The sequence below is a fragment of the Strix aluco genome, chromosome Z (assembly GCF_031877795.1).
Source record: "Strix aluco isolate bStrAlu1 chromosome Z, bStrAlu1.hap1, whole genome shotgun sequence".
Lineage (NCBI taxonomy): Eukaryota > Metazoa > Chordata > Aves > Strigiformes > Strigidae > Strix > Strix aluco.
This window is the reverse complement of record NC_133971.1, coordinates 96,581,752-96,609,216: the sequence shown is the minus strand read 5'-3', so window position 1 is coordinate 96,609,216 and position 27,465 is coordinate 96,581,752. Positions and strand designations below refer to the sequence as shown.

The 27,465-nt window shown below is 41.4% G+C and overlaps 1 protein-coding gene and 1 long non-coding RNA gene across 9 annotated transcripts in view; one reads left to right on the top strand and one right to left on the bottom strand.

The window, feature by feature from the left end:
• LOC141918909 (E3 ubiquitin-protein ligase NEDD4-like) overlaps positions 1-27,465 on the bottom strand; it is a 173,642-nt gene that overhangs the window by 53,265 nt on the left and 92,912 nt on the right. The gene's annotated exons all lie outside the window — the stretch shown is intronic.
• Positions 22,498-24,600, top strand: LOC141918664 (uncharacterized). 2 transcript variants are annotated; one of them, XR_012621757.1, is made up of 3 exons: positions 22,498-22,605; positions 23,434-23,808; positions 24,358-24,600. It is a non-coding gene; the product is annotated as an uncharacterized LOC141918664 (long non-coding RNA). The 2 variants fall into 2 exon arrangements; XR_012621756.1 differs by having other exon boundaries at positions 24,310-24,600.

The following is a 27,465-nucleotide window of genomic DNA, read 5'->3' as shown; positions in this document are numbered from 1 at the left end:
CCAAGTTTACATATTTCTCATAGCAGAGCATTAAGTTTAATATTAAAATTCATATTTTATATGATATCATCATAAGAATTCTGTTTCTACTACAAAGACAGCATGAAGTCCCGTGATCCCCAAAGCATGGACACACACTGCTGTGCTATATGCCCGTGGAACAATGCAAAAAGAGTACCTGCACCAAGGAGCCTGGTTTTTTTCCAAATTTAAATAAAAAATAGCTAATAGATTTTTCATTACAGAATTTTGACTATTAATCTTCCTAACAACTACTGGAAAAGCCTGGTAGCATGCACTGCTTTTAGAGAATTAACATTTATCTCCCTTAGTACTGGCAAACACCAAGTACCTTCCACCTCCTGCTTCAATAGTTACTCAAGTATCAAGGTCAGAAGAGAATATACACCTATTCCTAGATCTGTTCTCACAGTTTTTAGTTCAAAAACCCCACAACTCATGGACACGGAATATTTCCAGGTTGGTTACAAACAGAACTGTGACCAGACCCGGATGCAGTTTCAGCATGTATGTGGGGAAGGGGCTCCTCCCTCTGCGCCTCAGATGGGGAGGAAGCCCACCATGGGCTGGTGCGGATGGAGGGGACAGAGACCAATCTACCAGGTTCCCTCGGGGTATTTCTCAGCGACACACACAGGTGACTTGCATGCAAGTGCCAAGCCTGACATCAGATATATTCTCTAAGTACACCACAGATTTATCTGATTTTAACATATCTAGAAATCGTGAGAACTGCTGCACCTACACTGAATATCCAATTTTATCTGGTATTTCCAGATGCTCTGCGGCCTGGCTGTGGCTACAGCCACAATGGTAAACCGGGCTTTAAGAACTGTGCAAATTCCAGACTGATGTTAAAAGTCTTCACTTCTACCCAGACCAAGTTTTTAGGAGTAAACTCAGCCTTAAAAGCAGCTGAACCAACAAAATCTGCTTGTCTGTAGTTTAGAGTGGAACTGGAAAATCTTTAGCTCTAGCCTGGCTCTGCCAGTGAGCTGCAGTGACAGTTTAAAAAAATTACTTCCTCAGCTACCCCTAGCATGAATATGGTCATCTTCACCAGTACTGAGGTTCTTGTAAAACTGAATCTTTATGCAACATTTGACTATACACATTCGTTTATAAGAAAAATTTTTGGGGGGTAGGGGTTAGTATATGCATGTTTAGCATTTCAGGACATTTTTGTGCAGTGAAAATAATTTTGTCTTGTAGGCCTCCACATTTCTAATATTTAGGCATTCTCATTGTGGGGTTTCCCGCTTCCAGAAAAGGCACCTCATAAGCCACATGAACCTTTTTCCTGCTACACCATGTATTGAATTTCCAGTCCCTTATTTTTCACGGTTCTCATTACAACATCTGTTTCAAGAACCTTTTTCTCACCAAAATAAAAAGTGCTGTCTGACCCACAAACTCGCCTGTTCAGTTGCATATTGCACTGGTAATTCCTGCTCAAGCCTGATCTTTCCCCCCACCCCCAAGATAGAGAGGAATCCCCTCTTTACACGAAAGACACAGGGTGCAGATGCTTATCAACCTACAGTTTGAAACAGATTTTACTGATCAGAATTACTGAACTATTTTTCAGAGCTGTTGGGTAGGCAATAATGCTTATATGTATCATTATAACCTTTATTTTATATGGGTCATTATGTAACATATGAAGGCAAGCAGTTATTTAATATTTTAAAGCAGTAAACAGAAGGAAAAGTTCGTTCACTGGAGAGAGCCTGCAGCTGCCAGCAGAATCTCTACTGCCAGTTTTACTGTTCCAGGTTTATGAGAAAAACCTAATGACCAGCTGGAGTTGTCAGAAACAGTCACTCTCAACACATGGCTTCCTCCTCAGAACGCGGGCAGCGCCCACGGCGCGGGATGCCCACGGTGCGGGATGCCCACGGCGCGGGATGCCCGGAGCCACGCTGCCCTCGCCGGGACTGCCCGGCTGCAGGCTGTGGGATCCCTGCGGGACCGCGGCGGAGGGGCTGTCACCCACGTTTGTGTGAACCCTCGAGGCAAGGCCCTGCACCACTTCCACAGCTGGGGAGGAGCACAGAGGCACCGTCACACCGCCAGGCCCTGCGCAGACGCCATTCTTCTCTCAGTACTTCCCCTGGACCTGGCCTCTGCGCGCCAGCCCACAGGAAAGCCCACGGCCAGGAGGGTAGAGCCATGTCTTGGATGCTTTGAACAGTCTTGCTGCAAATCCTCAGGCAAAGCATAACAAAAGCTATCCCAAAATTCCCCATTTAGTCTTTAACACAGCAGAGCAATTTTAAAAAGTTACACCATCCTCTGTTCCAAACAACCACTTGCCAGAAAGGCTTTGTTTGGTTGGTTTAGTACATTTACTTCTGAAGAGAACAAAATCGGTACAAAGATGAACCAATCTGCTTGGTAAAGAAAAGATGCCCAGAAAGTTTTATTTTATTTTGCATGCCACTTCACAAACTGACAAGTATTCCTCACCATCCATTTTAATTTGGAATTAAAGGAGGACAAAAGCCTACTTCAGAATAATGATATTTGAAAGTAACAAAAAAGCTCATGACTATTTGAATTAGTAAATGAGCATTATTTTTTAAATCTGGTTTTTATTCAGTTTTACAAAGGATGTAAAATCTCATTACTTCAGATACTGTCCTATTTTACTGCTAGCTATCTCAAAGTGAAAGGTAATCACTTCTATTTTTTGGCAGACACATAAATACATCCTCTTTATTTAGCAAACCCAAATCTGTCCAACCATCTAGTTTATTTACGTGTTAATCTTGTAGAAAAGCAGTACTAATGCAAGAATCCTTTCATTTCTCTTCCGTGTGCTCAAACACATCAGGCGTGTTAGGCATTCTGTACACTGAATTTTCCTGACTCTGAGTTACCCACTACATCAATGCAAACATTGCAAGGAAACCTGGTTGCTATCACCGAATCCCAAGTGTAGACAAAATCTCAGATATCCAGGAAATAACAATGGGAAAAAGGATGCTTAACCTGTTGAGGTTCATGGAACCCATCCAGCACAATACATTTGTTTTAAGCAACGTCCAACATAAGTAAAATAAAGGGAGACAGTCCTGCTTCAATACTCAAATGCGTCAATCCTATATTAAAATATAATCTAATGTTAAATGTTTTCAGCTCAATCTGTAAATTAAACCGATCACAGAATACCATTCACCTCAAAAAACAATACCAAAAATTGAGTAGTCAAGCAGCTGCTGAAATGGTCAGGGGCAAATTTAATAAAACACCATACAAGAACCACTCAACACAGGCCCTCAAAGTTCCCAGAAGTCCCAAGCAGAAAAAAATTAACCACCCATTCTAGCCCAAACCTCACAAAAATCCAACTGCAAACCCCAAAAGGTTGCACACAGGTATGCCACCCCACTGCACGAAGGACTGAAGTTGCACGGGGAGAGCAAACAGAAGGAAGTATTTTGCTCTCAACTGCTCAGCCTATCTCAGACCGCCAGTACAGACAGTAGTAGAAGCTTAGAAAAACCAGCAATTAAAGAATGATTCACTTCTTCCTTGATGCCTTCTACTCCCTCCCAAAAACCATCAGGAAACTTCAAGGTCAGCAGATTGCTTCCTCTTAGGCACAGCCCACACAGACTCTGCGCTAAGGAACCACTACTCTGGACTTTACACTTGCATACTCATAATTACTTTTCACTTCCAAAAGGAAGTAAGTCTCAGAATTAGGGACTGTTGTTGGGAGCAGTAGGAGGGGCAAGGTTCAGGCACCTCATTTTCCTTTTAATTTAGAAGGGTGATACAGAAAAGGAGGCATATGCAATTGAGGAGGGTAAGGACAAGTAGCAGAAGTAGTAACTGCTGGAAGAAAAAAAGATACTAGTTTAAAGTAGATTTAGAACAGAGTAAATGTATGTATAATTTTACTATGTAGTAAAGTTTGTCTGTGTTTTACCTATGGTAACATTAAAGATCAAGATCAGAAGAGACCTATCACTAAAGGCAATGGCACAAGAAAGCACTTCATTACTATTAAGTGTTACCAGTAGGCAGTGACTTAAAAAGCTTTAAAAAACAACAGAACTACTTTAAAATTCTAACTTGTGCCAAACAACTTACAATGTGAAACAACTGTTCAGCATGTGAGATTATATGACAAGGTGACACTCGCAGGCCAAATGCATGTAAAAATTAGTCTGCAACTTGATACATATCCAAGCTGCAAAGCCAGTAAGAAAAGCCTGGGATAAAGTTACACTGCCCTAAAAGCCCTTAGTCTAGCAAAAAGTACTGAAAGGAAAGCATCCCTCAACATCTAGGTACAAACCATAAACATTTAGTTGAAACTTAGGATGGTATACATGCACTTCAATTTTACTCTGTACTGACACAAAATGTGAGTCCCACTTAAAAAGTATGAATAAAGCATTGTATTGATCTTAATTTCATTTAAGTTTGTTGTCTGCCAGAAGACAAAGTGCTATCATTAACAGTTAAGCTGTTATAGACCCTTAATAACTGACAGCTATTTTTTAACAAAATTAGAGAATAATCTCAAATTCAGAAAGACAATGCTTCAAGAAGGGTTCTAATAAGCTTCCAAGAATAAGACACATACTAATTTGTCTGAAAAAAAGGGTCACACACAGAAGGCAGCTCTTAGGAGAAGGAAATCCCACATAAAACTGGAACACTACTCAGTATGTATGGGATTCTAGATAAGCACCTATCAGTGAAAGTCCTCCTCCCCTTATATTTGCTTATAAGACACATTCTTGCAGGAGCACCTGCTTATTTCAATTCTGGAATAAAAGACAAATATTACCTCAGATGTATTTGTATTTAATCTTAATTCTCTAAGCATGCCTAAATACAGTATTCATTAGAAGATAAAACAGGTTATTATGGTAACCGTTCTAAAGTAAGACAAGATCTGAGTAATAACTGAGCACATATGAGTAACTACTACAGGCAGCTTAAGGTCACTTAGCTTTATTCCAGTCTAAATAGAAATTAGAGGTTCAGAAAATCACAAGGGTACAAACCAGGTCAGTCAGGACTTTCACCAAAAGGTTCACGAACGATGTGAAGGATCTGCAGGAGTGGGCAGATCTTGCAGGTCACAGCTGGTTGCCACAGTACTGACAACAGGCACTAAGCTTTTTAGCTAGATGTATAAATATCTGACGGGGGGAGTAAAGAAGATTAAGCCAGACTCGGCAGCTCCCAGCGACAGGACAAGCAGCAATAGGCAGAAACTGAAACACAGGAAATTCCGTTTAAACAGAGGAAACTTCTTTACTGTGAGACTGGTCAAACACTGGAATGGCCGCTTAAAGGCCCTGTGGATTTTCCATCACTGGAGATACTCAGAACCCAGCAGGACGAGGCCCCGAGCAACCCGCTCTGTTTGATTTGGGCAGGGGGGGGGACTAGACAATCACCAGAGCTCCCTTCCAGCTTCACCCAATTGGTGATTTTGTGACTACAAAGTAGAAAAAATCCTCTTTTTACATGCCTTGAGTTTGGGTAAGATGGTATGGTCATGTGTGACCAGCCACAGCACGCGACTGCAGCTCTCTCCCAGGCCCCATGCTCATGCAGAGGCTTCCAGCTCCGCACGCTCAAGACCGACTTCAACCTGCCGAACTCAAGTATGTCAGCAAACTCCAGCAGAGAATTTCCCTGTTAGCGGTTTTTAAATACACTTTCCCGCTGTATTTTCCAGTTTATGTTTTTATTTTCATCTTGCATCTTCACAATGATTATTCACCAATATTTCCACGGAAGGTCTGGGAGCGGCCGAACGGTAACCTGACACAGCATCATACAACCACCCCTACAGGTATCTACAAGATGTGTAGATGTGGCACTTGGGGACATGGTTTAGTGGTGGACTTGGCAGTGCTGGGTTAATGGCTGGAATCGAGGGTCTTAAGGTCCTTTTCAACCTAAATGATTCCATGATATATCTTAGAGGAACTTGAAAAGCACACTCCTACCACAGGCAATTCTCCCAAGCAAAGACGTCAACGCTGCAGTGTAGTACTAGATCCAACTGGTGAGCTCCTGTGTTGCATCTTCTGATCACCAAGAGGCAATTCCATCATTGACAACTGTCTAGCTAGCCCTGGGTCTTGTACTTTTGAAAACCTTCCTGGTTCTAAAACCAGAACACTATAACAGGTTAAAACTGATCACAAGGAACACAGCACAAACTTCTGGAAGTGCCTGAAAATTTTACATTGTCCAAACAGCAGTGAAAAAAACCATTTTGACTATGCAGCAAAACTTGATAAATTTGTATTTAATTATGCCAAATGCACAACTCACTTCTGCATATCTTAAGACTTCATTTCCATGTCAATTAATTCACGTCAGCGACACGACTCTCAACAGCCAGGACACTGCGAGTGGTTTACAAGCTATCACCTGAGATGCAGTACCTCAAACACCTACACGTTGTTATGGTATCAGTGCAGACACACAACTGTGAAACAGTGTGACTCAGTACTCAGCAGATATTATAAATAGCCTATCAACAGCTGCATCCAGTCATTTACTAAGTAAACAGAAGAAAATAATTTAGATAAAGGATTGACTGATGTGAGAGTTCCAATCCATGCAATGAAATTCGCATCTACAGTCATTACAATTAGCATTTAGTGACAAAAACAGATCAAGTCATCCCTGATCGCATGCTTGCTGCTTGTTTCCTCCCTGGCACTGCAGTATCTTGCACCTCCCATTGCACTTGCATGAACTAGATCAAGAAATTAAGCTGCTTTAAAGACAGAACATTAATTGCCTGATCTAGTTCGCTAAGTGACTCTACTAATGATTTCACTGGTATAACTGAGGATGGATGGGTGGGTGGGTGGATGGTGCAGCACAGAGGCAGGAGCCAGGGCAGGAGGGGTAGGACAGACCTGTGCTGGGAACACATCTGTGATCGTTCCCATCACAGGACTGGGATCACAGTCTGTCTGGGATAAGATGTGTTGCCAGAAAACATTCCCATTGTGTGAAAACGTGCTGTTGATCACCTTGGCCTGGAACCAGCAACACCTGCAAACCACGGCATGGTGTCTCATCAGCATCTGTAGGTGAAACTGAGGGACTGGACAGAGAGACAGGGAAGATGCAAAAAGAAAAAAATTTAAAAGATACAACAGGATCTGTATTGCTGTATGTTGACACCCCCCTGTGATGTGGAGATGAGTCCTATCAGCCATGGTTATCAACAAACCTCTGTGGGATTTCAGAGGTGTTTTGGTTCCCTGGCCAAATACCAGACTGGGTAATAACACTCCACCCACCTACGATTCCCTTGGCATTTTCAGTTGATCATGATGTTCCCAGCTTCCTGACCTAAAAATTGTTGTGTACTATTTCTGTGCACTGTTTAAACAGATGCCACATTCCAACCCAGATATTGCTTGATTCCAGAGCTGGGTGACACTATCCCTACAGTAAATTTTACTGTGTTTTTTAATGCCTGCAGCTTCTGATTGAAGTAAAAGACTCAAAGCTCACAGTCTTCTCAGACTGCAGGCGCCCTGCACCGTGTTTCAGCACACAACTACATGCCTACGTTATTAGGGCCTGGACTATCCGGGGCTGATGGCAGAAACAGCCTGATGAGGTTCAGAGCCCACCTTATATTTAAATTTATTCTAAATAAATTAAATCTGTGTTATTTCCAAACTTTTCAAATCACTGAAATACTAGTGGGTAATCCCTAATGTGACAGAAATGGGGGTGCGAAGGACACCCACGCACACGTGATTTGGTGGCTCTGGATCAGAACGTAGGTACTGTGCAGGCAGGGATGGGATGGACGCACTTTCAGGGTCAAGGGATGAGAAAGGGTGCGCGATATTCAACTGCTCCGAGATCCCCCTCTGGCAGCAGCGCTCATCGCCAGTGTACGGGCTGGAGGCGAACGCGTGGGGAGGCTGCAGAACTGTGTGTGCACACTTGTGCACTGCACTCATCGACTCCGCCCGGGCTGTGCTGGGGGCATGTGAGCGTGAGACCTCCAAGCTGCAAACCAGCTAGATAATAACAAATACAAGATGTTTGGTATTATACACTCGGATCTTGTGTCCTGTGGGTGCCTAAGGGTCAAATCTTTATTTTCTGTTGTTTAGCTCCTCATCTTTCCTTCACGCCTAACGGCAGGAGCTCCTGGCGCCGGGGAGAGAGAAGTCACCCAGCGCAATCCACCCTGTCACCTAACCAAACACGGCCGAGGGGCTGTTATCATTACCGGACAATTTTAACCCTGGCAGCCTTCCTCACAAAGAACGATCAGCATGTCAGTGTAAATCATCCCCTCAAGGTGCAGAAGTACACGAGGCTTTGGGGACCCAGCTTTAAGCTGATGTCTTCCAAAAGCCGAAAGCTAATGACACAGTTTAAGCTGGGAGAACCTGGCAAAACAAGCCAACCTGGCAAAGAAAAACACGAGACTGTATGGAGGTGGTTACCACCACATTCAGCAGCCAAATTGTGAGAATACAAAGTGTAAAATTAAGCACGAATCAAGCAAATTTTACTTATGTATTACTTAAGCCCTGCACTTGAGATATGATGTACCATCACTGCCAAGTGCCAGGGAAACCCTTCCAAGAGTTTTAAAGACTCAGTTACACAGCAGCAAATTTGCACAACATAAATACGATAGAGCTGCACATACCAAAAAGCAATATACCAGGCCAAGAGCAGAAAATACCTGCTGCCTTTACATAAAACTACATGAAATCACACCTTTTACCTTGATAGAGAGCTCTTTAATTAGAAAGCACAGAAACACAGCTCAGTGATGTAACAACGTAGCAAATTCCTGCTTTTGTTACTTTATGAACAAAGCCAGCATTCATTTTACAAGAGCAATTATTCTAATAGAGGAAGCCATTGTTGCATTAAAAATATTTTTACAGATAACACAAAAAAAATCAATCATTTTGTCCTCCTCAACAGAGGAACGTGTTTAAAGAAAACAACAGAAGAAATGACAAACTGAGACACGTACTTTCCCTCCTCCCCACAGAAACAATCAGATGTCCAGTTTCCTTAATTTGTCTCTCAACTGCTAGAGCCCTTAGATTTCTGATAAGCTAGCTGAATGGGGAGAACACTGAACTCTACTTTTATTGAAGGCTTTAAAAATTAAAGGGACCCCAAAAAAACAAAAGAGGATTTCTGTTCATATTAAGTATTTTTAAATTATTTTTTGAAAACTAACAGCAAAATATGATTAATTGAAAGAAAGCACATTCATCTTTAACTGTTTTTTGACTATAACCTTAAAATGTTAATTAGCCATCGCAGATGTCTTTCCATACCTAAGGCATACCGGCTCCCTGATCTCATTCACATGAATAAAGCTACATAGTTAATTTTATTATATTCACTTATCCTTTGATGAAAGGAATACCAAAATTAAATTCTTAGTTGGCAAGTTTCAGTAATTTTTCTTTCTTCTTACTAACTGAACTGCAACAAACCTCTTTTCATTTATATCAACTTAAAGGAAGTCTGTCAGTTCCCAGTGTAATCTCCTCTCCTTTCTTAAGTAGAGTGTTTTCAGCAGTACTTCCATTTTTCATTTGATAATAATGGCAATTTATTATACTTTTGCAGTTAATCTATGCAACCTGGCCACAAAGATTTTTACTAATCTGTTCTTAATCAAAAATGTTCTAAGCAATTAAGGTTAAAATCTGAGCTGAAATTAAACACAGTTATCACTTCAGAGTAATATGTGAGAAAACAAAAAGTTACTCTCCCCAGAATTTGCCCAAGTTTAACTGAATAATCTGACTTAAAAATACATTAATTCAAAGATTACTTCTGTGGCAATACCTGAGATCATTATTATCCCAGTGTATTTCAAACACAGTCACCTAGATTTGTAAGACAGAACCTTAAACTCTGGTTTCAATTAAGGAGGCAATCTCACACGCCAGTCTAATTAGCTAACTTTAACTGTACTTGTGGTCTCTCTTTCCTTCCACAATCATGATAAAAATAGCTTAAAATAAAAAACTGCCACTGATTCTGTATTTTAGACCAAATGAAACACTTTCTTCCTTGTAAAATTGTTCCTGTACCAATCTTTTATTATAATTGCATTATTACAAAAGTAAGGCTGAGGTTTTCGCATACACAATTCATGCTTTATTTCTGTACTTAAGACATGACAAAGTAGGAAGCAAAAGCAAGAGGAAGAATAGCTAACACTAAAATGATCAGATTAGAAATCATTAGAACTAATTATAGTTCATTACTACTGGAATTAATTAGAACTTTTATGTAAGAGGTGACATTTTTAATTGTATTCCAAATACTGAGAAAATAGATAAATACTCATAAAATTAAACTTAGAGTCCTTAAACGCACCACCAACATGGAGCAGCAGTTCTACCAGTCCTTTCCAAGGGCTTTCGCTCTCGGGAGGGCATCGCGCTGGGCCGTGTTTGTCTCCTGCCCAACGCTGCCTTCACAGGCAGCTATTTCAGTAGCGCCCCAGGGACACCCTGCCCGTTTCCAGCCTCTCCACACACACAGATCCCTTACTAACGTCCTCTCCAGACCTCACAAATCTGACCACCTTATCTGCATTAGGTATGAGGTCACTGAAAAGGTGTTATTAGCACCTGGTCTCTGAAAGCAGCCCGCACTGGGCTCCACTCTTCCCTGCAAGCTCCAAACCGCAATCGTTGGGCTTCATATGCCAGACTGAGAGGAGGCAGAAGGGTAAAACAGGCAGCGACGACTCAAAACGTTTAACTGACTAAAACCTTTTTTTAGCCCCTAGAATACTGCTGCACATCAGAAAGAACGTATTCTCATTTAGCCAGATCTATCACATCAAGACTTTTACTTTAAGACTGTAAACCCTCCAGTACCATTTCCATCCTTGAGGGGCAGTTAACGATCAGCCACTGCACAACCGGTTCCCAGGGTATTATGTACACTCGTGCATGCTTGCTCAAGACAACTGATCCCTGACAAGATAAAAGCGTGTAACATGCAGACAGAGGCCCTTCATGAATCAAACTAGAAATAAAAGACGTACATTTAAGTTGCAATTTCAGAGACAAGGCAGTAGTGCTCCAAAATTGTCACAGCTGAGTGAAAAAAGGCCTTTTCTTAGCAACCATGGACAACCACGACAACTGGACCCTTACTTAAACGGATTAAGCGAGCTGCAGTACATAAGCATAAATTATTTAGATTCCAAAATATTTCTCTTGCGTTGCCACTGCTTATTTAAACATACTAAAAAACACTGGGCACCTATGCCAAGATCTGATGCATTCCTGAAACATGAGTAACATCCAAAAAAACTCTGGTCAATGCCAGGGAAAGACAGAGTGTTAAAGATTTATTCCGTTCATTACGACAAAATGGCTTCCTATTTAGATCCCTATTATAATTAAATGTATGACACACAGCAGTCTGTTTCCACCACTCCTATTTCCTCCCTCTAACAGGGTAACAGTTATAAAAGGCTGTATCTGTGACGTATGGCAAGAGTGAATACCTGCTATTATTAGGATTACTGCATTATGAACAGTCTCTGAAAAGATGAGAATCCATTTTTCTTTATATTTTGAACAGACCAAATGGGGAGTAAGTAAAGGAGTAGCTTTGGCAGGAGGGGGGGAGTTGATGCCTGAGAGATCCTTAACACAGGCCTGAGTTGTGAGAGGATTTGGAAAATAGGAACAGAATCAATGTGCCTAAGTGAAAGAACAGGTACAAAATCTAGAACAAAGTAAATGTGTTAGGACAGTTTCTGTCCTTTGCTCCATAAGAAATAAGGAATTACTGACCAAAAATCTCAGAACAGAACTGAAGTAATCTTCTCTGAAGAACAGTGAGACACAGTGAGATGATAATGAAGTGGACTACAGACTACAGGGTGATAATCAAGCAAGCACCAAGTTCAGCTGGAGAAGAGAAGGCTCCGGGGAGACCTTACAGCAGCCTCCCAGTGCTGAAAGGGGCTACAGGAAAGGGGGGAGGGACTCTTGATCAGGGATAGGACAAGGGAGAATGGTTTTAAACTGACAGAGGGCAGATTTAGATTAGACCTAAGAAAGAAATTTTTCCCTGTGAGGGTGGTGAGGCCCTGGCACAGGTTGCCCAGAGAAGCTGTGGCTGCCCCCTCCCTGGAAGGGTTCAAGGCCAGGTTGCACGGGGCTTTGGGCAACCTGGGCTAGTGGAAGGTGTCCCTGCCCAGGGCAGGGGGGTGGGACTGGATGGTCTTTAAGGTTCCTTCCAGCCCAAGCTAGTCTGGGTTTCTATGACAATGCTGAGAATTTTATAGACTCGATGATAGAAACTCATCTGTAACTGCAAAATGGAAGACAAAAATATGGCAAAAACGTGAACCCTTACCAGTAAGTTCCTACAGCCTATTTATGTAGTGATTGCAGTCACTCCTACCAGCTTTTGTTTTGTTTATACCCGTCTCTCTTCCTGAAGGAAATGCCTCTAAGTTTCTCATGGTAAACTTAAAAGTTTTCACCAACAAGAGTTCAACTGGACAACCACCAGCTGTATTATGGAATATGCTTAACCCATTAGTGACTTTTAGCTGTAATATTTTTTTTTAATCTGAGTTTCCATGGTTGAAAAAAAGATGGGACAAATGTCTCTCCATCTTTCAGCATTAGAAGAAGCCACTAACGCAGAAGGAACAGTAAGAGCTGTAAGCAGGTGGGGCAATTTTGCACAGTGTCTGCTCTATGACGTAACAGAAAAACCTGACCTCTCCCAATCTCTGTCAATAATTTCAGCACCTGATGCCAAAAGAACATTCCCATAATAGTTAGCTGCTAAGGGGAGCAGCACAGAGCTAGGGACATCTCTAACTTGTCCAGACCAGTTCATCTGTTCAAAAATCACCAGACTGCACATAAAGGTATCATATTCTGATAGTTAATTTGCAAAACTGTGTGACAGTGTAAGCCAATCTTAACCTGTCTGTTACACACTGGTTTTGTCACATTTATGAAACGGGCAGCACTAAGAGCAGTTTTCCAAAGAACTCTTGCTGAAACCCTTTTTTCTTGAAGGGTTACATGAAGTAACTTCAAGTTACACAAAGTATAATCTTGCATATATACCTGATGACTGTATTTTAAATCAAGGTATCTATATATTTCAGCAGCACTAGGACATGATGCTATAACCCACTTTGTGCAAGTCCTATCTTTTCAGTTTCACTGGGACATGAAAGCATTGCAAGCAGTCAAAATTTCAGAGCCATCCACCAGCTGGAGGCCAGTCAATAGTGGCACACCCCAGGCGCTAACACTGGGTTCTCCAGCGTTTAACATCTTAACTAGGGACCCAGATGATGGGAGAGAGCACACTCTCAGCAGGTTTGCAGATGATGCAGAACTAGGCAGAGCAGCTGACAGGCCAGGCGGATGTGCGGCCCTTCAGAGGCCCTGGGCAGCCGGGAGGAACAGGCACAAAGGAGTCTTGTGAAGCTCAAGGGGAAATGTCAAGTCCTGACCTGGGGAGAAGTGCCCCACTATTCCCCAGGAAAGGCTGGAAAGCTGCCCTGTGGAGAAGGGCCTGGGGTGCTGGCGGACACCAGGCTGGCGACGGGCCACCAACACGCCCTCACGGCCACCAGCCTCCCGGGAGCACTGCCAGCATGTCGAGGGAGGGGATCCCTCCCCTCTGCACTGAGTCCTCAAGCCTTCCTCACCTGAGTTACAGAGTCAGGAAGCAACGGAAGAAAGCAACGTTCTCTCTTGATGTCAGGTTTGGAAAATGCTGCTTCTCAAAACAGCAAAGAAACGTTCGCTTTATGAAGCAGAAGTACAGAGAGCACATGCAGTGCTCCAGCACACGGTACAGAACACAAACACGTGCACATCTCTTAACAGCTGAGGAATTACTAGAGTTCCAAAAGCATACTGCTCAGACTTAGAGGCCTCTCCAAGAACAGTTCACTAAACTGTGCTTGAAATTCTTGGGTGTTTTAGGACATGAAGCATCAAGCACTGAGGAAGGTATCTTGGCAATTTCCCATTATTCTTCCCATTAATACTCTTAACGCTCTAAAAATTTTTACTGAGCACCCCAATACTTTTTGCCCTCAAAGCTGCATGCCTGCTGTCTTTATAAAGCTACATCTGTATTGCCACTGGTAGGGGAAATGGAGGCAAAAGCAGTTTTCATATTGTGAATACGTCTGAGACTGCACAGAAGAATTCACTAAGGAATCACCATCCCTCATATCTAACAGAGTAAACCTTATACAAATTCTATGTTGTTGTGTATAGAAAGGTACAGAATTTAGAAAACAATGATATTCAAAGTTGAAACATTTTAGATGAGAGGCTAACTTGGTAAAGTCAGAGAGCAAAATGAAGCCAGGTTTACAACAGGAGGATTGCTCCAAGGAAGAGAAGCTGGTGGCTGGCTCTCCAAAGTACAGACAGCTGCACTTTACTACTTGGAACTTTCACAGAGGCCCAAAAATTCTTCATTTGCTCAGACTCATATTTAGCATTGCTTCTTGCCTGGGAGAGGGCAGATCCTGGGGAGGACACACAGAAGCGTACTACAGCACAGGGTATTTGTGAACTGACACACAACCTACCCACAGCTACTGGTCTCATATAACTAGTAACATACGTGGGGTATGACCTTGAAATTCCAAGTTTATAGCATAGAAAAATGATGATAAATCAATGCAGGGTGGGACACACAAAACACCAACCACCTTTTTCGTGACCATGTGAAGAAAATGACTGAACAGTTACAATACTGCACAAAAACTTGTGAAATACAGCAAAATGGAATGTATCAGATCCCATCCTTGTGGGATCCAGTGCAGTCCAATTAAGGGGCAGAGAAACACACTTTTTCTTGCAGACTAGCAAAGATCTAAAAAGACTGAGAACCTAGGTTGAGTTTTGTTCTGGCTGACTTGGACCTCCAACACAGAAGGGCAGCTGCCTTCAGCTCCCTCTGTCAGCGAAGAAGTGCAGTTCAGTCAGATTAACAGATTTTTAGACCTACCCAGACCTCTAAAGATGACGGACCAAAGCCTCCAATAACTGCATTTCTCAGTCAGCTGGGTGCTTAAAGTCAGCTGCCATAAATGCAGGCCCTTGCGCTCCCAACACATGAATTCTGCTATCTTCCCCACAGAAGTGTCTATTTTATTTAAACTCACTCCTTGTGTATTAGCAAACACGTATTCTACTTCCTTTCAGAATTATTCACTGTGAAGTGCTGCTGCTCACATAGCTTACCTTAAAAAACCAGTAACTCACAAAACTATAGCAAATGGATTTCTGAAGTGAAGTACAACTGTAGCTGGGAACTATTCTTGCTAATACTGGTAAGCAAGGGCAGTAGGCTTGGGAAACTCTGCTATGGTGTACAATATTAAGTAGATGAAAAAGAATATAATTAGCTGGCAAATTGCTCATTAATATTGCCTTGTGTTGCAGACACATTCAAATGACACAGACCTTTTATTGCCTCCATTAGCATTTCTTCTTTTCTCCCCTTCACTAGTCTACTCACCCTACCCTTTTTCTTTTGTTCAAAGAGATGTCCTACTTTTTCTGTTTCTCCACCAACAGCAGTTCAGCCTTTTATTCAGACTCCTGGATTTCACTATACATCTGTCATGACCAATTTTTCTATGTATGGGCTTTCTTGGCAAAAGCAATTAATACAGCCCTCAGAAAAGCCAAGTACTCTAAGAGTATAAATGCTCTAGTGTGCTAGGGGGGGTTCTATTCCTTCTAAAGCTGTTCCAGTGCTCACTACCTATCCTAGACAACTGCAGCAACTGAGATTCGAGAGATGCAAGAGCTCAAGATGCAGAATGCATGCAACTCTTGCAACCACACCAAAAGATTAGCAACAGGATAGCAGAAAAAGTTAAAAATGGACATCACCTTCTCTTAAAATGTTAACTTTTGCCTCCTGCTGCTTCTTGAAGGCGGCAGCTGAGAAGTATGACAGCGATCTTTTCCCATGTTGTCTTGACTGTACAGTAAGATTTGACAGGGAAATCATTAGTAGGTTTAGAGCCTGTTGGAATGCAGCTGCCTTTGAAAAATTGTTAGGACTGTGGCTTCTATGGGAATTGAACATGGACAAAACTGAAAAAATCCAGAAGTCATAATTTCTTGCTCTTAAAATTGGTCAAAAATGTAACTGCAATTTTAATAGAGCACTCAGAAAATAGAGGGATTAGTGGTGCATCACTTCCATAAGGCATAACGTATATATATTCTGCATGCACATGCATGAAGCAAGCAAACCGGTGTACTTTGTAAATTTTCTAACTACCAATTCTTCTCTCTGCTGCTCTTCTTCCACAATTTCTAGTCAAATTTACTGGCTTTCTCCATCTAAATTAGAGTAATTTTCAGGCAAAGAACTCTGCAGCAAAGAACTGTTTAAACAGTGCAAAAAATTTCTTGAAGAACAATCATCTCTTTAGTCATCCATCACACACATCATTACACTGATGCAATATTCCTTTATTACTGAGTACTATTCCTGGATTCCTTTTCCTCAGTATATACACTGCCACACGAATTGCAAAGCAGCAGTAAAATATGACAAAACATGACTCAAGGCGAAATGAAAGTCCCCAATTTTCCATTCAGCAGACGCACTGATTTCTGCTATTTCATACTCTCCTTGCCCATGCTACACCCTTGGGCACAAGCCACTGTAAACAGTTCCAGGCAGGCTGAAAGACCAGTAATCCCCACAGTGCTTTGAAATTCACTGTAACTTGACCACATAACACAAGGTACTCAAATGACCAGAGACAGTTTTTGAAAGCCACTAAATGTTTATCTGACCCCTTGTGAACTCTTAATAAAATACTTGGCTGTATGGGCAGACAAACAGCAACTAACATTTATACAAGCTACAGTTCCCACTGAGAGCCTGTCGGTTATGTCCTGCTACCAGAATTACAGCTCCTTCACCTCAAAGCTGAAGTCTCTCTTACTCTGGAGAAGCTGAAGGTGCATCTTTATCAGCAACATTCTAGAAAACTGCAATTTAAGCCAGCCTCAGTAAGAATGTAGGGTCAAGCTTCTGTTTAGTAAATACATGCTAGAGTCCAGCAGTACTTTGAAAATTCTGTTCTTACTAAACAATGTGCGAGTGTCCCATACATTGCTGAAGAGGGAAGGGAGCAGAGGTCACATTAAGCACCTTCCCCAGGTATTCAGCTCTATTATATTAGGACCCATCGACACGCTTATCTTGGACCGTGCTGCGGTACTCGTGGCCGATGGAAGAATTGTAGACTGAGGTTCAAGAAAAGAGAACCATGAATAAAGAAAAAAGAAGTCATGAAAGTATCAGGAGGCAGAGAAATGAGATAGCAGTGACAGAACCAGAGAAAACATGCTGACATCTGCTCAGATGAAATTTTCCAAAGGTACTAAGCACATTCTTTCAACCCTCTGATCCGAGTAGCACTTATGTTCAGGAAGGCATTAGACTTGGCAATATCCGACATCATGTTTTTGCTTTAATGATTTTCCTCATGTTAAGGAAAAAAAAACAAAAGGCATTGCAAGAATTCTAAACACCAAGTTTATCTGACACAAGAATGCCCTATACCTGTTATTTATTAGGACACTGAGGGGACACATGGCTGACCAGAGAGAAACAGGAAACCAGCTCATGTTGAGGCCACCAAAATGCTGAATAGCGGACAGTTAACTGGTCATCTTAATTTTGTTACCTGAATGATCATTTACACCAATACACGTTCAGCCACTTTTTTTCTTGCTGAGGCAAAGAACTTTGAGAGCTGATAAATTTTAAAGGTTAGAAATAACACACGTGTTCATAACAGAAAGAATAGCCAAGACTGTGTCGGCTTCCTGGACTTTGGCATTTCCAGCTGTGGAACAGGCACGCACACGCTTCCCTGCAAGGCCTGGCTCGGCAGCCCCGTGTCAGCGGGGACTACATCTGGCACAGGGGAAGAAGGCCATGTCTTAGTTTATACTTTGGATTGTTTGACGAACTATGCTATTGCCAGACTGCTCCTCAGAAGTGATCTTTCGGAGAGTTCCCAAGCTGGTACAAAAACCACCCCTCCAAACAATCTAACTCTCACCCTCGAGCTTGTGCCTTACAGCAGGAAACCAGAGCCATGCCCATTTTAACTATTCATTTGATCAATGATTTTTTCCTCTAATGTAACCTGTTTCTGATGGAATTTAGAAGCTTATGAAAATTCAACTTAGAATAATGTGAATTTTTGTTTAATTCTTTAAGAAAAGTATAGTTACTAGTTTATGTAGATCAGTCAGTAATATTTACTGCAAAGTCTTTATGGTGGGTAATTAATTTAAATTTCAGTCATAAAAAAACAGTAGGGTAACTGGTAATATTATCTCACATGGTGAAAAATAAAGAACATAGGGGAAAAACCTTGAAAAGTTTTTTTTTCATGTTGTGCACATTTTTTTAAAATCAGCTCCCAGTTGTTTGTATCCTGAAATTCTGCACCATGAGTTGCTCTTTCTGTATTCTAAATTTGCTTAGAACAAAAAGCAGGAAAACCAGAACTCCAGAAATATTTGCTGCAAATGTTTGGTCGGAAATGCTAATCCCCGTAAAATTCGGGAACACAACAACAAAAGGCAAGGAGGAGTTCCCTCCAACTCCAAGCTCACAGAACCTCGCCGGGAGGAGACCGCAGCACAAGGGAAATGCACACATCAGCTCCATGGAGAATGGAGCTGGCGCTGCAAACTGACCACTCCAAATTCCTTTCCCCCTCCTCTTCCCACATCTGTTTGGCCTGGCACCCGGCACAGGAGATCAACTGATGTCACCTGCCCAGTCCAGCACTGCTGGAACTCGCTGCTCGGGACAAAACCAAACGCGGAAAGCAGGCAGACAGCTCAGCAGCTTGGGGACAGGAGAGGCGGTTTATGTGGACCTGCTGCCTGAAACCACAGCGTGAACTCGCCAGGGAACGTTCCCCCCACCCGCAACTGCTGCTCCGTCACCTCCCAGACTCCCAGCTCCTGCTGCTCATGAACAGGATCAGCGCAGCGAGCGGTGGGTCACGGAACCAATAGATCAGTAAAAAATGCTGATCATAACAGATGCAAAAAGAATCACATGTTTTGAAATCACAGGCAGGCTCCCAGGGACGAGCACATTCTGCAGATACCCTGAGAGCCCGGCTCCCCAGAGCAAAGGTGGGCATTGTTCTGCCTAACGCCTTCCAGCAGACGTACCTTGTCGCATTCCCCGCGGTTAGAAAGTTCAACTGCCTTCTCTGTTTCCATGTGCTCTTAGCTTCATGACACAGGAACTATTTAAGGTAAGATCATACTCCGTAACTCCAAATAAGTGATAAATTAGATGGGTATTGTAGTAACACCCAGTCTTTAGTATCAGGAAAAGTTAGGCAGGATTGATAAATTTCAAAGATATCAGGTCCTACTGTGGGATGAAGATGCATCTAGTTAATAGAAAATTAAAATATTTTACATTTTTATGTACAGATACACTCTGCAAAGTTGGGCAGTTGGTTAATTGTCCAAATTCACAGTATTTACAAGTCTATATAGGGAGAACAACCAAATTCTGTACAGAAACCCTTCTCCACACGCTTTTTATTTCTCCTAACAGAAAACTAAATATCAAAAAACTAGCACAATGCAATGCCAATTCCCTAAGCCAAAGCCACCACAAGGTTTACTGTGGGGATGGCAACAGTAAGACAGTTTCGCTTCCACTTCTCTCATTAAATATGAAGCAGGTAAGGTTTGCTTTAACTCTAGCTGTTTGCATTAGGGCAGATGTTGCAAGGCCAAAAAGATATTAAAAATGGTGACATCAGAGAAAACCCAATCTATTAAGAGCAGTTTCCCACATCTAAACAGTTGCTGTAAGGTTTTCTCATGCTCAACTACTGTATCATTACCCACAAAGCCCACATCTGCAAAGAACAAAAAAAAACCACTTCACTTAAGCTCAGATCTTTTAATAGAGTAAATGAAAAACATAACAGATCTCAAATAATGTCACCACAAATTAATTGATTTCTGAAAACCCCTTTGGTTTTGGCTTTAAGCACCAAATTGTAGCAGCTTTTTTTGCATTTCATACTTCATGTATTACTGCAAACTTTCAGAAGTTATTAGTACACAGCCTCACTTCCAAGAGAGGTAATTGTTTGAAAACGGAAATATAATTTATTTCATTATGAAATTTTTATGTCCAGAATTGACTCACAAAAGCACATTTAGGTTCTGGATTACATCCAAACTGATAATTATGTTTTAAACTACTTCCATTGTAATTCTTGATATTCCTCATTTTCCTCGTTCTGTTTTACGGCTGTACATGTGACTGCACACAACTGACTGGAGAGCAAAAGGGCAGCAATACCAGGAACAAGGAGAGAGACTGACTATTCAGTGCACATAGGTTGGGATGAAAGTAATCACAGAGTTGGTATCAGATCTGTTTTCCAAAATTCAGAATCAGAAGATTAGTCTTAAAACAAAATGTCTATTTTTGAGGTCCTTACTGAACCATAATACCATTCCTCCTGGAATCAGGAGAAAAATCTTCCACATATTTCTGAATGTAAATTAATAAAACAAGCAAATATTTAAGTACATCAATATGTCACTGTCAAAGAAACAGCAAAGTCTGCCTTTTCAAAGGTGTATCAGCCTGTGTAATGCCAGGAAAACGCAGGCAGATTTAAATGCCTCCTTCAAAACAGTTTTTCTTCCCTGATGGTTGCTACGCAAATAGAAGCAACCTTTTATTGAGAGTACAGATTGTCCTTTTAGATGAAAAACTGTCTTCAGCACATTTCCTTCATTCAGTAGCATTCATTTACTGAATCTTTCCTACAAAGTATGTTCAGAGAAAGCTCAATTTACAGTTCAGAGTGGTTTTGGTTTTTTCCCCTTTTTCCCCCCAGAGCTTAATGATAGCACTTTATCTTGGGCAGGAGACAAAGCAGACAATCTGCAGTATGTTGCCAATACAGGAACAAAGCAAAATAAGATTTTACTTTAAAGTATGTGAGAATTTAAAACTCTTCCAATGACTCAGAAAGACTGATAATCGCAGAAGTTGACAGGCATAATCCTGAGGACTGGAGGACCTGCTACCACTTTTGAAGATGTTAGAAATTTCTGTGTGCTCATCTGTCAGCAGGGAACAGACTGAAATATATGGTACGCTGAGACCTACAGACTCGTTGCTGAGCAAATAAATTCTGCAGCGTAGCTCTGTCGACCAGCGAGCTTTCCCAGTGGCAACCAGATAATGCTGTGCTTGGAAGGTGCATTGTTCTGGCAAAGCTTGTATCTGTCCCCGCTCTGGCTCCCCTCCTCCTGTCTGAAAGGGTTGTTTGTTTGCCGCTGTGCCCCAAACAGGACTTTGGCTGGCACTGCTGCGCTGCCGTTGCAGTTTGGGATTTTGTCCCACGCTCCAGCAGACACGTGTTTACGCGCAGAGTAACGTTTGAGCGTGGATGTACCTATGGTGAAGATGACCTCTGAGCAGTCAGTCTGAGCAGCTTCACTACCTCAGAAGAGCTGATTATTAAGCTGAAGCCTTTGGAATGACTATGGCTAAATGTAAGAACAGAGCAGTGAAAGGAAGTTCATGAGGGCAGCTTCAACCATACTGAAGTCGATGGCAGAATTCCCAACAGGTTCAGATTGGTCAAGGTTCAGCCATATACCTTCAAATCCTACAAACCAAAATCTTATATTGCTGTCTGAGTTTGCATGAAGGCCCTGAGTTGGACCTCCTGGAAGATCAGGCACAGACAGCTTTGCTATCTTCACTGAACATTTTAGTTCACAGCAGTTATGCTCAGTCCTTCACAGGAAGCAATCCCTACCCCTCTTTCACCCAGCTAGTTTCTTGTTTCTATTTGGCAGGTTTTATCTCAGCCTGCAGGGAACAGAAGCCTGTTCCTCTGACTCACTCTGACTGACTCCGAGAGCGAGTCACACGGCAGCGCAAAGCGCTCCGACTTCAGAAAGGACCTTTCGCAAGACTGGAAGTGAATCGGGAAAGCTGATAATGTCACAAGTACTGTAAACTATATAAATAAACGAAATCTTTCAGAGTTACGCCGTAGCTTGATTCGTGCGCCTGGTAGAGTATCTCTTGCAATCCTAAGCCTTAAAACATCAATATTAAAAAAAACCCTTCATGAATCAGTGTAGGGCTAGAAATCCATCTTATGGATTGCTGAACTCTGGGAGGCTGAGTGTGAGTAAACATGCTGCTACATACCTGCAAGCTGCATCACCAAATATACCGCAGCGTTTCCCAACAAGAATAGTTCACTTGTGGTTCTAATAATTCAGTGTGCTGGCAAGCACTCTCTGATAGAGTTTCTAAAAATACTGAAGTGTTAGTAACACGGCAACTACAGCAGCCTCCGCTGACAGACCTTTGGAGAGAGCACAAGACTCGGTGTGTACGTTGAAGGAGACTCTGCTCAACTTTTCAACAATAAAGTTTAGTTCCACTTCCATGGAATTTGAAGCAAATAAATGTCTTGTGGTAATATGACTCTGAATATAAAACCATGCTTGAAGCAGATTTCAAATAACTAAATGGTTAGGATATTTGTAATTTAAAGTCTTTACAACACTGAATACTAAAAGATTAAAGTATTACTGCTAAACTGCACAAAACTTGTATTAGTTTTTCACTATCAAGGACATGTGCAAAATATAATGGATAAAATTCTTAGCTTTGATAATAATGCTTTAAATCATATTTAGCAACATAAATATTTTAAATAACTGTGATTTAACATAATCCCTTAAATAATAATGCTAATTCCACATCTTGATATGCTGTGGGTTTTATTTACAGGATGTGGAGTAGAAATAATTTTAAGAGCAGAAAAAAATTTATTTTTGTTTTTTAAAAATTACATACACTCTTTTAAGCACTTACTTAAGGTAAAACTTAGGCTATAACTTTCCCCAGGAGGATTATTATCAGTCTCTCATGTCTTCTTTGAAAGGATTTTCACTGTTTGATGATTACATTCCTTTTTAAAGTAGCTTATTTTCAATAATAAAAGCATGTAAATACCAGAGTTTTATGCTTGTGTTTTTCTAAATACCATACTCCAGAGTTTTATGCTCCAGCAATCTGTTGAATACTAAAGTTAACGCTGAATATGTAGGCTCCTGTTGCCTTATTTATTATAAACAGTGATTGTATATTATTCTTTGCCATTAAAAAAACCTCTTAAGTCTTCAACAACTAACTGAAAAGTAGGTCAGTCAGGTCAGAAATTTACAGCTGAATCTCTCTTTTACTGAAGATAAAAATCTGACCATACCACAAAGTTTATATTCTCTTATTCTTTTCTAGAATACGTAAGATACAGCCTGGAAATGTCAGTCACCCGAGAGGTTCTTCCTTGCGACCCAGGCTGAAGGGGAAGATGAAGCCCTGTACCAGAGCAACTGAACCGCTCTGAACTTACCCCACAGTATACAGTGCAGTATGGATTTTATTTGCACAACTCATCTAGTCAGAAGAAAAATTTTTTTTTTTTTTTACTTTCACTTCCAACACACTGTACCCCCTTGCCTCCAAGGCTTGAGGAGTCAGCACACGACAGACCTGTAAGCCGGAATGGCATTCTGGTAGTGATAATGCCTGGGACTTTAACTCCAGAATTAGCTTTTCCCACATATATAAGACACAGATACTATAATATCAGAGGATTTAAATAGAGCGAAGGTGAGTTTTTCCCTTTTTATTTATTTGTTATTTTGAGACAAAACCTGCATGGTCATACTGCTGATTTTATTAACCTATTTTGCTGACTTCTGGAAGCTACCAATGCCATCCTATTAGATGAAAAAACAGATAAAAGCACCAGATTTTAGAGAAATGTATGCAGTAATACATTTTACACTGAGATTTAACATAGAAACTAAGTAAACAGGATGGATTTGGATTAGCTTTTTGAACTAGAACAGGCATAAAACATGCACATTCCTAAATTCTTCATTACTTGACAGCTTTTCTCAAATAGGAAAACAGCTGAATAGGACAAAAAAGCAATCCAGACCCTGTATCTGGTTTATTATCTGTAATTTTCTATACCAAAGCTGCTCTGGCTGGCACCTTCAGCGTTAAGACTGTGTCAGCATTTCCATTATAAACTGAAGGCCTTATAAACTCAGCTTTCAAGAGATCACTGTGTACTGAAACTCAGCATACAATTTTTCCATGCAGGAGCAAATAGTTTATTACTGCTGTTAAAAAAAGTGATGTTATTTCCAGCACTTCTGCTTGAAGTTTCTTTACAGAAGAATACCAAAAGATACAGCAGCTTTCAGGAAGAAAAACGCCTGACAACGAAGTCTAATAAAATTCAGAATCATTTCCCAGGGAAATTTGAGACTGTGTAGGGATAAAGACAGCACTGCCAATTCTTGACTGCCTGAAAACCTGACTGACAATTGTGGATGGATTTCTTGATTCTGCAAGCTGATCTACACTGCTTGCAGTGTGCTGTTTGTCCTTCACTTACAGGAGAAAAAACCCCCAACAACTCAAATCCATGAAAAATAAAAGAAAAAAAACCCCAAATCAGCCTGCCCCTTGGTACTTTCCTTCTTGTAGACTAGCTTCTGCTCTGTATGTTTGAACATGACAGCCTGCCCCTTCCAGGATGGGAAGATCTTTTACAAACAGATGTGCAAGCTGGTGTAAAGGCTCATTAAGGAGGGGGCCAGGTGACTCTGGGGGTGGGGGGCAGTTACACACGAAGGCAAGGCCCAAAGGGGGCTGTAACCTACAGCAGAGCCCTGAACAGAAAAGGGTGAAAAAGAAGGTTATCTCTGGGCACAGCCTGTTGTGGTCAGGGAGATCTTTCTTTCAGTGCAACCTAGAGGTAGGTTTGTTGAGCAGAGAGGAGGGAACAAGAACTGACTTTGTCCTTGACAGAAAACCTAAAAAGACTTGAGGGATGGAATTCATCACCTCTACCTGCAGATGTCAACCAAGTCCTTATCTGCACAGAACAGAGGCTTTCCAGATAGCCATCTGCACTCCTTGTATAGCAAGCGGAGAGACGGGAAATTCATAGCACTGTTCATTTGAGCTATTTTAAACATCTAGCTAAGGGCAACATGAATTATGTTCTAGAAACGCCTGTTAGAGCCCAGGCAGCAAGCCCTGAAGGAGGTCTCCAAACTTAGACATGTGCAATGTACAGATAAAGTCGCCGAGCAGCATCAGGCCTGGGCAGCGCCGGCAGAGAAATCGGGCTGTTAGAGCAGTGCCCGAGCGCGGGCGGCTGTACCGATTCAGCTGCCCTGGCAAGAGACACTTGCTTCTGACACGGCTTTTGCCTGGTTTAGAAGACCTCCACGTTTTCAAGAACATGCTCTTGGTATAACAAAGGCTAGCAAATAAACTGTTAACGATTTGACTCTCCTTGTTTTGTACCACTCTGCACGTCAGACCTTAACGGAGTGACTGCTGGTCCCAGCATACTTCATCATCCACATGAGAACAGGACAGGCAGCTAAACAGTGGGAGACAAGTTCCTTCGGAACAGGATTTCTCCCATTTTTGTCTGTGTGTTCTCTGGACTTCTCAGACACTTCATCTTGGTTCAGAAATTATAAGGGAAACAATTAAACTTCTTTTCCAATCCAAAAGCACCACCACTTCCCATACCAACTCAAGGCCTAAAGAAGTATCAGCCTGGGGCTAGTTAAAGATGATGAATGACGTTAAATCAAGTGCTGAATACTGTGTCAGTGACAGGCTGGGGAGTGCCCACAGGAGTGGGCAAGAAGGGCAACACTCAAAGAGAAAATTAAGACTGCATTAACTAACCTGAAACAATTAACTCTGGCAATGGTTATCTGAAGGGGGGGGGGAGGAAATCTCCTTTCACTTTACTTCATCTTTAAAGATTTCCAACAGTTTTTCTTGTGCTGATCAGCAATACCTAAACCATCTGGCATCTCAACGCCATCTCAGGAAAGAGACTTGAAGACTTTGCCATAGTTTACACTGAAACATTGAAGGATTTTTATTTTTTTTTAACAAAATGGATCGGTCTATGTACGAAAGTAAAAAACCAGAAAATTCAATGCAGAATTGAATTTCACACTAACAAGAACGTCTCTTATTTTGCAAATCACATCAGTGAGAGCTCAGAACGTTATTCCTCCACTGCCCTTTCTAACTGTCATGTAGTGGTACGTGCTTTATCAATGACGGCTGCGCACGGGGCAAGTACAGACAATTGCTACTTGTTCATTAGGGCTAGGTCGGCTCGCGGGGTGGAACTGCTTCTTTTCCAACCCACTGGATCCAAGACAGACTAGAAATTTGAAACAAATGGATAGGGAAAGTAAATACTATGTAGAAATACGGCCTAAAGATGTGGCCAACAGAAGCTCCTCTACAAATTCAACATCTTCAAAGGATTGCAAACAATGAAGTTTATTTCACTTTTCTTTCACTTCTTGCAGCCATTAAAAAAATCCTATCCCAAGACTTCTGTATCATAGACTGTGCAAATATTAGAGCATGGTGTGTCGAGAGCTTTTGACCAAAACCAGGATAACAGTAAACACCAATCTATAAGGCAAGTTAACTGGCATTTTTTCCCTTCTATGTGGTAATATATGATGTAGTATGTCACGATCACATCCCTTTTCTGGCAAATTGCTGTCAATGTACACAGCTGATGGGTCAGTTATTCTGAACATAAGTTCCTATATATCTGATACTAATTCACAGTCCAATTAAGGCAGAAATATTGTAGTAGGGTTTCACTGTGCAAGGAGGGTCTGTAGAGTGTTGAATTCTTTAGAAATACATTTCCAATTCTAGATAGAGCAGCACTGTGCATCTTTCACATACACAATTCAACTTTAGATACTATTCTAGTAGCGCTGTTGAACACTAGAAAATTTTCACCAGCAGTTCCTCTACATCAGTCAGCAATCTCATTGACCTGCTTTCTCTTACCCACAAATAAAGAATCCCCAATACAATTAAACAAATTCAACTCATAGCTCTCCTAGTGCGATATAAAAGAGAATGATTCAAGGTTTTAAACTTGCCTAGTAGTAGCAATTTTCTGAGTGGATTACTGTGTAATCTTTGCAAAGTTTTGCCCTCATAAAAATCTATTCCAAATCGCAGGAAGTCACTAAGGTAAGAAGGGGTTACTAGCAACCTTTCTACACTGAAGAGGTATCACTGAAACGAAGAAAGTGGCAACTGGAACGAAAGAACTAAGAGGAGCATTCACCCCCTCTAGAAAAAATAAACTGTCAAAATCCATTGTGCTCTATGTCATAATATAATGATGCATTAAAATGCAGTATTATATGATTCTGAATAAGAGTTAAGATTTTTCCT